We start from the raw sequence: 12858 nt of genomic DNA, 5'->3' as shown, positions 1-12858 counted from the left end.
TAAAGTGTAATTTAAAGGCACGTGACTTAATGGCGTGTTCCTCTGCCATTAAAAAGAAAAAAAAAAAAAAAGAAGGAGAATCTGTCATTTGCAACAACATGGATGGATCTTGAGGACATTGTACTAACTAAAAGAAGCCAAACAGCAAAAGACAAATTCTTAAAAAGAGAGTAGAAAGTGGTTTCCAAGGGTTGGGGGTGAGGGATATAGGGAAGGATTGACAGAAAGGTATGAACTTTCAGCTATAAGATATATAAGGTCTAAGGATCTAATGCCTAACGTGGAGGCAACAGTTAAGACTGTCTTGTGTAACTGAAATTTCCTAAGAGGGTACGGCTTCAATGTTCTCGCACACACAAAGAGATATAAGTGACGTGAGAGATGTATCACTTTCTGAGGGGGGGGGAATTCCTTCACAATCTATATGTGTAGCAAATCATCATGATATATACGTTAAATAATTTACAGTTTGGTATTTACAATTTGGTTTTTCAACTATACCTTAATAAAGCTGAAAAGAAAAAAGAAAAAAAGAAAAAAAAAAGGCACATGACTGATGCAGGGAGAGACTGTCAGGAAGCAGCCAGCCTAAAATGGAATTACTGTGAAAGAACTCCTAACCGAGCAAGCAAAATATAATGTGAAAGAGTAATGATGGGGCATCTATTTTGGATTGGGGAAAAGCTGAGATGATCCCTTTAATTAACTTTGTGGATAAATAAAGTTAGAAGCTAATAGCTCTCCAACGGGAAATGTTTTGATTTTCACCGTTTTGATGTAAGTATTTCTAAATGGAATCCATAATATCTTACCTGAGAAAAGAAAAATGTAATTGACATTTTAATGTATTACTCAGGTCATCGTTATGAACATCAGTTAGCTGACAGAGTACTTACTATATGCCAGGCACCACAATAACAGCATTACTTATATGACCTCAGTTGTCCTTTACAATTATTCTAGAGGTAGGTCTTTATGGAAGGGGCTCCCCCAAACTCACATACCGGGTAAGTAATGGAGTCCGGATGAGGTGGCCCTAATCACTACACCAGCTGCCTCTGTGATACTCAGTGCTCTTTTTTGAGGGGGAGGGGACACCATAGCCACAGGTGTGAATGGCAGGGGACAGGGGTGAGTACTGTAGACAGAAGTGCACCAGTATGGCTCCAGTCCAGCTTGTAGAGGAAGTTCAAGTGTTCAATGCATGGTATCTATGATTCTGCTTACTGCCCTCATAAAAGACCCATCCTTTTTCCAACAGACAAACTTCTCTTCAACACTCAAGTCCACTTCAAATGCTAACTTTTCATTAAAAACTTCCCAAGTTATCAAAATTGGAATTCCTTTCTTTCTCTTTTCAGTCTAGTCTAGTCTAGTCTAGTCTAGTATAGTAGTTGAGCATGTGGGTCTGGAGACAGACTGCCAGGGTTCAAATCCTGGCTTTGCTGCTCAGCATATTAGATACGGCCTGGCATAGAGTAAGTGTTCATTGGCACAGAGTAAGTACTTAGCAAGTTTTAGCTACTCTGATGGCAGCTGCATTCGGGCTTTCTTTTCCGTATGCCTCCTCCATTAGAACGCAAACTTGGATGGCAGGAAACCATCTTACTCTAATTTCAAAACACCTGCAGAATCCAAAGTCGTCCCACCACTTCCTTTGCTAACACTCTCATCTCCCTAGATCGAAGCCAGACTTCAAATTGGTCTCCCAACTTTGCCCATGCCCCCTTGGGTCTGTTCCAAACCCAGTAGCCAGAAGCCAATCTTCAGAACTCAAGCAAACCCACTGCTTATACTTCTGCGATCAGCCATTTCCATTCTGATATGGCCAGTGTAGCCAAAGCTTTGCATGTTGCAAAAGGCCTACTTTATCCAGTCCCCACTGCTTCTCCAACCTCATTCCCTCCTCCTGTCTTACTGGGCAACTCCAACCACAGTGGTTCTCCTTGCTGTTCCTTGAAGGCTGCAGGCATGTTCTTGCTTGGATCCTGTGCGCTGGTTGCTGCCTCCACCTGGAATTCTCCTCCCCCAGGGATCTAGGTGGCTTACGTCTCCACACGCTCCAGGTCATGGCTCAAATGCCAGTCGTTCAGTGACAGTCTCCTTGTCCATCCTTTTTAAAACAGCAGCTCTCATGCCTTCCTCTCTTTGGCACTCCCTGTACCCGTGCCTCTATTTTATTTTTCTCCATAGCATTTATACCATCTATTGTGTATCTTCTTTGTTTGCCATCTGCCTCAACCAACAGAATAGAAGCTCCAGAAGATCAGAGGGTTGTGACTCTTTTGTGGATTGCGCTCAAGAGTGCCTATGTAGGAACTCAGTAAGTATTTCCTAAAAGAATGACTTTCTTTCTTCCTACCTAATATAACACCATGTGCACCGCAGGTATTTAATATGTACTTGTTACAATGAACTCTTTTACAAAAGGCTCCTACATTACTTGACTTTTCTTAGGAAGGCAAATGGAAGCATAGGAAAATATGTAACTCCACAATCCTGAAAAACCAAACTAACTGCCGAACCAAAGCATGACGCATCTTGTTCCAAAGGAACTTTCCTCCCAGGGAAAATCTTCAGCTGCATTGGCCTCATTCATTTGCCTCTGCCTTGTCAAGACCAGGACCAATATCAACATCTGGGTGCTAACTGACCATGGCTGGGGCTGACCTCCCCTGGAGCAGACAAGGGGAGGACACTGGGGAGGGAAATACCTGAGTTTCAGAAACTGGGGCGTGTGTACAAAGGGGGCGTGCAGTCCAGTGAAAAGGTCGGCCACCTTTCCATTGTTGAACCTACCTACATTTCTAAGCGTGTCAAGATGGGGGGTGATAAGCTGGTTCAGGGATAAGACGGGGGCCAAAAACAGAAACAGCACAGAGTCAAAGGTGAGACAGACTTAATGAACAAGACGCTCTGCAGCTCACGTTGGGAAGGATGCATATTCCCAGATTTCCTGGGAGAGCCTTGCTGGTGAATGTGTGCTGGGATTAAATACCCTAATTTCAGGACATCATCCAGGGCAGACATTTCAAGTCTCCATTTTCTCCTGCCAAAATATAATGACTACTTTCCATCCCTTACCGAGGACTGATTAAAATGCCTTCATGTGGTGCCATGTTGTAAATTCACTCTATTTCTTTCCTAGGGCATCCTAGGACCCTAACTCAGTGATCTGCATCAGAAACAGCAACATCACCCGGGCACTTGTTAGAGCTGCCGATTTCCGGGTCCCGCCCCAGATCCACTGGATCAGAACCCCAAGAGGTAGAGACAGACACCTCTCCTCACAAGTTCTCTGCTAACGCGTGAGAACCACTGTCCTCAATGAGAAGTGTCATGAGAAAGAATACACCAGGGTAAGCAGACAGAGACTGGCAGGGTGGGTGCTGTCTCCCTCAGGGAAGTGCACCCTGATGAGCACCGTCTGAGCAGAGGTCTGAGTGAAGCGGGGAGGGGACCATGCAGGTATGGTGGGGCCAGGAGGAAGGAACCGAATCCAGGCGAAGAGAGAAGCACGGGCAGACCGGACCACTCGTGCAGCCGGGAGGCAGCATGGCCGGGGTCCGTGCAGCTTCATATGGGGAGTCTGATTTATTTTCAAGTCCTGACATGGGTACCATGTGTCTTTAGTTATACTGAAATCCCCTTAAATACAAGAACCAGATTTCATACAGTTTCTAAATAACTCACCTGGGTACCTTTAACAGTGCCGGAAACTGAACAGATTCTTAATAAATGCATAAATACATAAATAGAGGGAAAAAAAACTGGGGAGTGAGCAAAACTTGTGGAAGGCAGGGGGAAAGAAAGATTTATTTTGATCGTGTTTAGCTTTACGTTACTGGGAGCCATGTAGCCAGAGATATATGAAAGCCAATTAACACCTTAGAAAAAGCCTGAAAGTGAAAAGCTGGCGGGGATATCATTTCTAATGACATTAGCCAAATTTTCTAGAACTCAAACTCAGCGTGATGAAATTAGGAGCTTTTCTTGATGGGATACAGTGAAATCAGTTAGATGTCAAACAACTTTCGTTTCCCAAACTTGAGGAGGGGGCTCAGGAGATGCCAAACAGAAAAGTAGGAACAGGAGTTGAATCGGTTACCAAAGGTTTTTACATTTCCGCTCGCACTGCTGAGCGAGACACCAAGTCAACGCACTGCTCAAAGGTTGCAGAGGCTAAAATGAAACCAAACCAAAATAAACAGAAAACTTGACAAACCTCATTTTCCTGTCTGGGAGAAAGGAACACTTAAAGTTTGTGACAACTGCCATAAGGCTGATCGTCCTCTCAAATGAGAAAACAATAGGAAAGAGAAGGGTGTCCCAAGCCCCTATATCCGTCTGCTAGGCGGCCATAACAAAGTCCCACAGACTTGGGGGCTCACAACAGAAATTTATTTTCTCACAGTTCTGGAGCCTGGAAGTCTGAGATCAAGAGCTGTTTCCTTCTGAGATTTCTCTCCTTGGCTTACAGATGCTATCTTCTCCCTGTGTCTTCCCATACCTATGTCCTTACCCCTCTTCTTATAAGGACATCAGTTCTATTGGATGAGGGCCCAGTCTAATGATCTCATTTTATTTTTTTATTTAAAAAATGTTTTACTGTTTATTTATTTTTGAGAGAGAGAGAGAACAGGAATAGGGGAGGGGCAGAGAGACAGGGAGATACAGAATCCCAAGCAGGCTCCAGGCTCTGAGCTGTCAGCACAGAGCCCGATGTGGGACTTGAACCCACGAACCGCGAGATCATGACCTGAGCCAAAGTTGGATGCTTAACAGACTGAGCACCCAGATGCCCCTAGTGACCTCATTTTAACTTAATCAACTTGTTGGAGACCCTATGTCCAAACAGTCATATTGTGAGATACTGGGAGTTAGAACTTCAACATATGAACTTGAAAGGGGGAGCAGGCGGGGTATGATTTGGCCAATAACAGCCCCTAGGAGAGTGGTTCAGACTGACATATGATGGTAAAGACCATCACAGTGGTGGCTTGGGGCTCCAAAGCAATTTCTGGATGGAGAGAACGAGTCCACTGGTGGTCCACATAAAACATCATCTCCAGATTTAGAGGCCTTTTAGTTGTAATGCCATATCCCAGAGCTAACTCAAGAAATCTGCATAGGAATTCACCAGTTCCTTTACCAAAGAAGACATATGTCTACCCTCTAGCAATGCAGAATGGGTACCTTCCTGTGTTCTTATACTCTGCCTGAAATACAGACGCTGCCTAAAATCTGTTTCCAGATGTCAGTGGGCAGCCCTCTGGAGGCCACTGCTAGAATGACAGCACCACGGATGGAGCTCTACTTGAGGGTATGACATAAAGCTGGCTTACATCTCAATATTGTTTTTGGTATTTCATAGAATATTCTTTAAAAGCTGGTGCAAAAAAAAAAATGTGTGGGAATTCTTATAGAATTAGATGAGCACAAAGGGTTGGTTATATTTTAAAGTCAGCTTTTGGGGCGCCTGGGTGGCTCAGTCGGTTAAGCGTCCGACATCGGCTCAGGTCATGATCTCACAGTTCGTGAGTTCGAGCCCCGCGTCGGGCTCTGTGCCGACAGCTCGGAGCCTGGAGCCTGCTTCACATTCTGTGTCTCCCTCTCTCTCTGCCCCTTCCCTGCTCATGCTGTGTCTCTCTCTGTCTCAAAAATAAATAACATTAAAAAACAATTCTTTTTAATTTTTAAATTTTTTTTTTAAAGTCAGCTTTTAAAGAACACGTTAACTTGGCAAGAAACTTCTAAGTGTGCAACGAATCTCGCATTTACCAAAAAGTAACGAGACAGAGTCAACAGATTTTCATCGAGTTTTCATGGCAGAGGAAAACAGAGAACTAAATCTCTCCCCCCGCCATACGTAGTTCAGGCAACATCACTTGATGTCTCTCATCTCTGATTCCAGCCAAACCATAGCAGCGCATATCAGAGTACATCATCTGAATCCAGATACTTCTAAACCCATTGCTGGAGAGAGTACAGAGTAACAGCCAGTATGACTAGAACATATTAAAAATTTGGAATTTTGTCTTCGTGGGAGAGATTCCTTCTCTAAGGCTCTTTTGTCATTCAAGCCTTCAGCAGCGACGTGCCCCTCAAATTTTCCTCTCCAGCTACAGTTATGTACCCCGAAGAGACAACGAGTAGTCAACAGCCAATCACTTAAGGGCCAGCTCAACTGTCAAGACTCTATCAACTCTTCCCGTGTTACCAGATTAGATCACCAGAAATCTACAGAGTCCAAGAAAATGTGCCTTCTACCAACATGGCTTCACGCTGGGTCCCGGCATTTTGACTTGTTATGTAAGGACGTAGCTGTATGAAAAACCTTTTCATAAGACAGCCGTTATTAAATACAACTGTTACATAATACGCTGTCAACGACATTAAGATACAGGAGTTCTTGGGTTATAGTGCTTTCGACTCTTTTTTTTTTTTTTCTAATGAACTGATATACACCTCGTCTTAAATAATGAAATCCATTTGACTCGGTACATTTCTCATTTTATCTTCTTTTTTTGTCTTTGCTGCAATGATAGCAATTATCCCTATCTTAATTTTTCTGGCACACATATTGTGCCCAACTGCTACTTGTGTTAATTCTTGTTTTAATGGTTCTTATAGACTTTTATTGTCTTTGAATGAGCCAAATCAAATCTATTTTGGATGTGGAGAGGTATAAATAACAGATAAAACTTGCCACACTTTCTTGTGTTGTCTTATGAAACCTGATGAAGGGTTCTTTTTTTGAATAAGAGTATTTTTTACATCAGAAAAAAAAGCAAAAACATTACCTAGGAGTTTGGGTCAGGATGGGGTATCACAGCTGTGACAGACAGAGAGAAAGATTTCACACTGGGTTACTGGCAGGTTGATGTCCTGAAATAGCTTTGGCAATTTAAGTCACCTATCTAGTTATCTAACCCCATAGCTTCACCTGCAGTATTGAAACGTTTTATGTACACTTTCCAAACAAGTGACCTGTAATTCAGGTTTAGCAACACCCCAGCTGTAGAGGAGGAGACAGAAGCAGCAGACCTCAAGTCTCCAGGACCCCTCATCGTTACGACCTACCAACGACAGACCCTGTAAAGTAACGGTGGCCTGGGAGGGCTCTGACCCTTAGAATGAATCAAATCTTCTATTCGCCTCTGTTGATGGCTCTCCTGACCTGCATCCGGTCTGTAAAGTACCCTCAAGATACTGTTCAAGGGCCTGGATCTCCTCAGGTATCGTATTAACTAAACACTTTCTTCAAAGTCTGAGAAATCTGTTACAGGGTTTCAACCCAGGAGTTAATAGCAAGAGATTTCGAAAGGCATCTGATGAACTTTATCTTTTCAAAATAAGCACAAACAAACCATGAATCTACACAGTAATCTTTTACAAGAACATTCTTTCTTACGGGTGAATTGAGAGCCAAGAGGGTAAACTTGAATAAGTGTACTTCCTTCTTTCAGAAAACCTCATGTATGAAAACCCATACTTACATCACAAAACCACGCTCCACTATACCAGAGGATTTCTGGAAATATTCCCACAAACCCATTTTTTTCTTAGCTTAAAGATTGATTCAGTTCTGGGGCATCTGGATGGCTCAGTCGGTTAAGCCTCTGACTTCGGCTCAGGTCATGATCTCACTGTGAGTTTGAGCCCTGCGTCGGGCTCTGTGCTGACAGCTCAGAGCCTGGAGCCTGCTTTGGATTCTGTGTCTCCTTCTCTCTCTTTACCCCTCCCCCGCTCGCACTCTCTGTCTCTCAAAAATAAATAAACATTAAAAAAAAAAAAAAGATCGACTCAGTTTACAAAAACTACCTTTCAGGACATTCATTACATCAAGTGCAGCAAGAAAAGTAAGAGGCAATCCTTTTGACTCACCCAATATAGTTAAATTAAAGTATTCAAGGACTTCTGTTGTATAGAGGAAATTTCTTCGTAATTTCTTTCTTTCCTTTTTTTTTTCCTTCCCCCAACCCCCTGGTCTATTTAATGTTTTTACTTTGCGTGTGTGTGTGTGTGTGTGTGTATTAGCAGTTTAGCACAGCTCATTTTCAAACGAAATCTTACATAAAACTACAATCTTTATGGCAGAGAAAACTCCACAGAACTCTAGAATTGTAGGAAACACAGTTGAAAAACCCTGTCTCCAAGTCATTCTTCAGTGTACTGCCAAGTCTCTAGAAGTCATCAGTTTGTATCTACTGGTAATTATATTTTCTGAAACACACAACAGGAAGCACTACATTTTCTCTGCAAACACAGGAATCAGGGTTTGTATCAGTCAGGGTTCACTTGCAGAGCCTGAACCAGCTCCGGCTAATTTAAGCAGAAACTGACTTATTGAATGGTTTGCACAACCACTGAACTGAATCTCCACTGTAGAGCTGGGACACCGCAGAACCCGTTTGACAATGAGGAAGCTTCCTGCCACCCTGGATGGCTGACTCCAAAGCCCCTGCTGCCTTGAGCAGTAAGCTGTTAATACCATCAGCGATTCAGGCCACACTTGAGCCCTAGGTACTAGAAAAAGGGGTGCTTTGCACTTTGATTCTAAACACTAGCTTTAGTGACTACACCCTGGGATAATGACAAATGATCCTAAAGAAAAGCCAAAAGCTTTCATGTGTGCCTTGGTCCCTACTGGTGGAACCCAGAGCACTGGATATTCCAGAATGAGTCTGCATTGCAGCACAGTAGAAGGGAGGAGTGGACAATGCCAGCCAGCCACCATACCCACCCACGCCTGTGTGCTTAGTTCCATGCTAGAGAAAATACTGTCCTTTGGTCACACCCTTAAAAGATCAGGAGTGTGCCCCAGAACCAATTGACCTGCTACAAAACTCTCTTTGTAATTTTTTGTTTTTACATTACATCTCCATCATCATTGGTGCTCGGGACAACAAATTTCATACCTGTTTCACTTACTCTGTAGAGCAATACTTCTTTGCATTTGTCTGACATCAATTTCTCTTTTAACTATCCACAGGCTAAGCCTTCATGCTGAAACAGTAAAGTGCTCAAATATGAGTCTTATAGTCTCTGCCCCAACCCTTCTTGGCTTTCCACTTTGTAGACGGGGGCCGTTTCCTCAACCCTTTGCTCTAACCTCCTACCTATTCTTGTGCACAGGAACAGAGATTCCGGCAACCATGAACCCCCCCCCCCCCCCCCCCCAGTCACTCTCAGAGAATGATCACCCTTGCCGTTACCATTCTGGAATAAAAGAACAGACACAGAGATGCTCAGGAATTCACATGCACTGAGAAAATTCTCCCTCAATTAGTCTAAAATCCTCCCGAGCCGTTTAAAATCATTCTTGTTTGTTGAGGCTGAGTCTTTAAAAGGCAGTTTGTTACAGAAGTGGCAATGCCTCTGGCTGCCGGCTTGGCATGGGAGCTCTCTTTTCCACAGCTAACCGTTCAGAATATGGTCAACAAAGGCATCTGGCTGCAGCGAGGAGGAAGTTGCTGCTACTGTTCTTATTTTCACGGGAGTTTTATTTTCAAATTCCTGAGGGCACACAGAAGGGTGGGAACATCTTGTGGCTACCCTTTCCCCAAAGCCGGCTGTGGAGCCTCTAGACATCAGCCCCTGCCCATGGTCGCATTCCAGACAGGCATTTATAAGACAGCAATGATTAAAAGCAAATGGCTCCGTCGTTAAGGCCCAGACCTAGTATCAGCGGGACATTTTTTCACGGAAATTATTGCTAAAACCAAAACTCGACGGCAGAGCGGTTTTTACTTCATTTTGTGGACTTCCTTTCTCCTCATCTTCTCTATTTTCACCAAAGAGAGAGGGAAGGAGAAATGGCATGAGTTCCGCGGAGGAAGAGTGCATCCAGGCTCCGGATGGGTAGAGCGCGGCAGGGAAGTGAACCTACAGAGTTGGCCCATCGTTGCAACCTGACCATGTTATGGATCCGAGACCCTGAGCAGATGTCTCTATGTACCTTTCTGCTTTGTAGATCTCCAAGATCTACGTGCCTTCAGCATGGGAAAGGGCTCGTGGGTTTTGCTGTCATCGGGCCGTGCCTGCAGTCCCAGAGTCCCCTCCCCGATGGGAAGCCCGCATCCTGCGTGCAGGGAGAGTGCTGTGCAGACACCAGCGATGTCTAACTTCCCTGTGCTGAACAACGCCTCGTGCTCTCCCCCGCCCTTGTCTCTCCTCCACGCCTTCTGAAAGCCTCTGTGACACACGACGTCCACCAAGCACCGTGCCCAGCCCCCCTGGGCTCCTCTCATCCCTTGAATATGCTAAAGTAATGGAAAGGAGGAATTAGTCGGGTGGAAAAATGATTAAGCAGGCAAGTTTATCTCCAGGCACAGGCTGCCTGAAGTGAGAGCAGGTTTCGTGCCCTCCAGGGAGCGAGAGGGGTTTGAGGATTCTGCGTGCTCCTGGCCCCCCCTCTCAAGGAGCCCAGGTCTCCTCCTGGTGCTGCCTGAGCTGGGGGAAGCCTCCTCTCCAGTGATTCCTTGTCCAGGTGCAGAAGCGTGGCCTCCACAGACAGGTCCTGGAGGTGCACATGGTGCAGCCCCTTGGGTGAGGAGACAGAAGCACTATCCTTGGGTGCAAAATTTAAGGGGCCTCCTCAAAGTCAGCAATCAGGATAAACAATATTTTCATGTGAAATTTTTAAAAACCAAAATCAGTGCAAAAATCCTCATGGACAAACTATGGCAATTTTAAATAAAGACAGGATCGCCAGGGCTCCGGGAGAGATCTGAAAATTCTGCAGAGGCATATAAAGTGACAGTGCACAGATTCCCAAAGTTAACCGGGGCTTCCGAATGGCACCGGCGCTGGGTCTGCTGGAGGCTGCGGCTGGGTCCCCCATCCGTGGAGTCATCGCCACGTTCCTCCGCCACCAAGTGCTGGAGGCCACCCACTGCTCCTGGTCCTGGGCTTTCTGGGGGACCCGCTCTTCCCGGAGCCTGTGTGTGCATATTAAATAAAGCCAGGCACACTAGGGATTTTCCCGAACACAAGGCTGAGCAAGGCCCCCGGCAGGGAGATTGTGTTTAGACTCTCCCTGACTCACACTTTCCTGTTTATTTCCCATCCTGGCTCAACTGAATGACGCCACAAGGCCAGGTGCGGCTAGGAGGACATTCCCAAATTGGCCACCAAGAGGCGGCCAAGGGCAGAGCCAACGCCTCTGGCCTTGCGCCAGCCTCCTTTCTGGAACCATGGCTCCCCTTGCTTGCTTGGGCCAACTTCTCATTGCTCTCCTCTCTGCTCACTGTATCCCTTTCTTTCTGCCCGAGAGTCGTAAAGCTCACAGGCCAAAAAGTGCCTTGTGGAGCTGGAGGAATAAACACCTTGGATACATTTTTTAATCTGCCGTGACTCTGCACCCGCCAGAACGTCAGAGCAAGGTGTGCTCAGGAAAACCGAGCCCCTTGCAGAGAAGCACGGCCACCTCACGAGAAAACACCAGCCACCCTCAGCCGTTCGTAGGGCAAGGCAGCTCCTGGTCCCTGCAGCCTCTCTGCCCCCACTTGCTTCCTGAACACCGCCAGGATCTACCTGCACTCCCAGCTGTGCCTGGCTGCTGGAGGAAAGTCCTGCCAGCCAGACAAAGGATGCACTGTCCAGCAGGCTCAGTGTTCCCCAGGTATGGAGGAAGGCGCACAGGCATTTCTTCTTATCTTCACTTTATTTTGCAAAGCACAGGCTACCTTTACAGAGACCTGAACCTCACTCATTTCCTGCAAAGCACAAAAGCGAAATTCCCCCTCCCCGATGGGCACAAACTCGGTGGGGGTAAAGCACGGAGCGCTGTCACCCAGATTGGAGCACCCCAGCCGCGTGCTGGTGTGGAAGCCTGTGTCGTCTGGACACTGTCCGGGCCCAGGGTCCCCCTATGTGGCCCATTCCTTCATCTATATGTGAGGTTGATAGGAAATGGAGGCCTGTTTCTGCTGTCTAACTATGGGACCTCAAAAAAAAAAAAAAAAACAAACCAAGAAAAGAAAAAAACAGATGTTTTGTAATTTTCTTCTGTAATTTGTAAAATTACAAATACAATTTGTAAAAATAAAACCTGCATTATTAACCTAAGAGGAACTATACACAATTTAATGTAAAAAAGTAGCATTGATAATGCAAATAATAATAGTTTGGTTTCTTTTAAAGGACAGCCAGTACAATGTCTGAAACCAGTTTTCTCATCCTCTGCAACCAAGGGAACAAAATCGAGATTCCTCCTCACAGCTTTCTGCCCTTTTCTCCTTCAAGCAAGGTATTTGCTAGGTTTTATGTGGCATAATTTAGCTATTTTCTGCAGGGTCCAGCCCTGCAGCCGTTTGTGGGTTGATTCTGTCCCTGTCCGCTCTTACCCCATGACCTCATCTATCTGCAAAAACCAGTACTGACCTGGAACCTTAAAATGGCAGGTTAAGCTTATGAAATGGGCAGAGAGGTCTAAATCCTTATGGCCTGTACATTTTGTTAAAGGGCCCAAAACTTCTTCTAAAGCAAAGCAAGATAGAAAGTGAATTTCCAATCTAAAGAAGCAAATGATCGTTGGTAAAGGCAGAACAATAGAATCCTTCTGCTTTCCCTAAAAGCTTGTTGAAAGGAAAAGCGATACCAAACACACGCCCCCTGTGCTGGTGGGAAAAACAGCCCTGTGTTTACGGCTGTCACTAACAGTCATGGGGCCTAGCCTGAGTTTGGACGTGCTGTTTCTTCAGCTTGATGCAAAATTAGTGAAGTTCCCTAGGACTTGTGTTATGACAAAACGAGATCTAATTAATATTCGGATGCAAGGATACGTGCTCAGAAGCATAAAAATACATACGTGCAGTGATAAAAAAGCATCAGAAACTGCCCACCGAGGCTTAC

General features: G+C 45.2%; 1 protein-coding gene across 8 annotated transcripts in view; it reads right to left on the bottom strand.

The window, feature by feature from the left end:
- The window catches only part of KIAA1217 (KIAA1217 ortholog), a 447053-nt gene that overhangs the window by 129424 nt on the left and 304771 nt on the right, over positions 1-12858 (bottom strand). The window lies entirely within an intron of this gene.

Source organism: Panthera onca, chromosome B4 (genome assembly GCF_046562875.1).
Source record: "Panthera onca isolate mPanOnc1 chromosome B4, mPanOnc1 haplotype 2, whole genome shotgun sequence".
Taxonomy (NCBI): domain Eukaryota; kingdom Metazoa; phylum Chordata; class Mammalia; order Carnivora; family Felidae; genus Panthera; species Panthera onca.
Note: the sequence above shows the minus strand (reverse complement) of the source record. Positions and strands in the feature narration are given on the sequence as shown.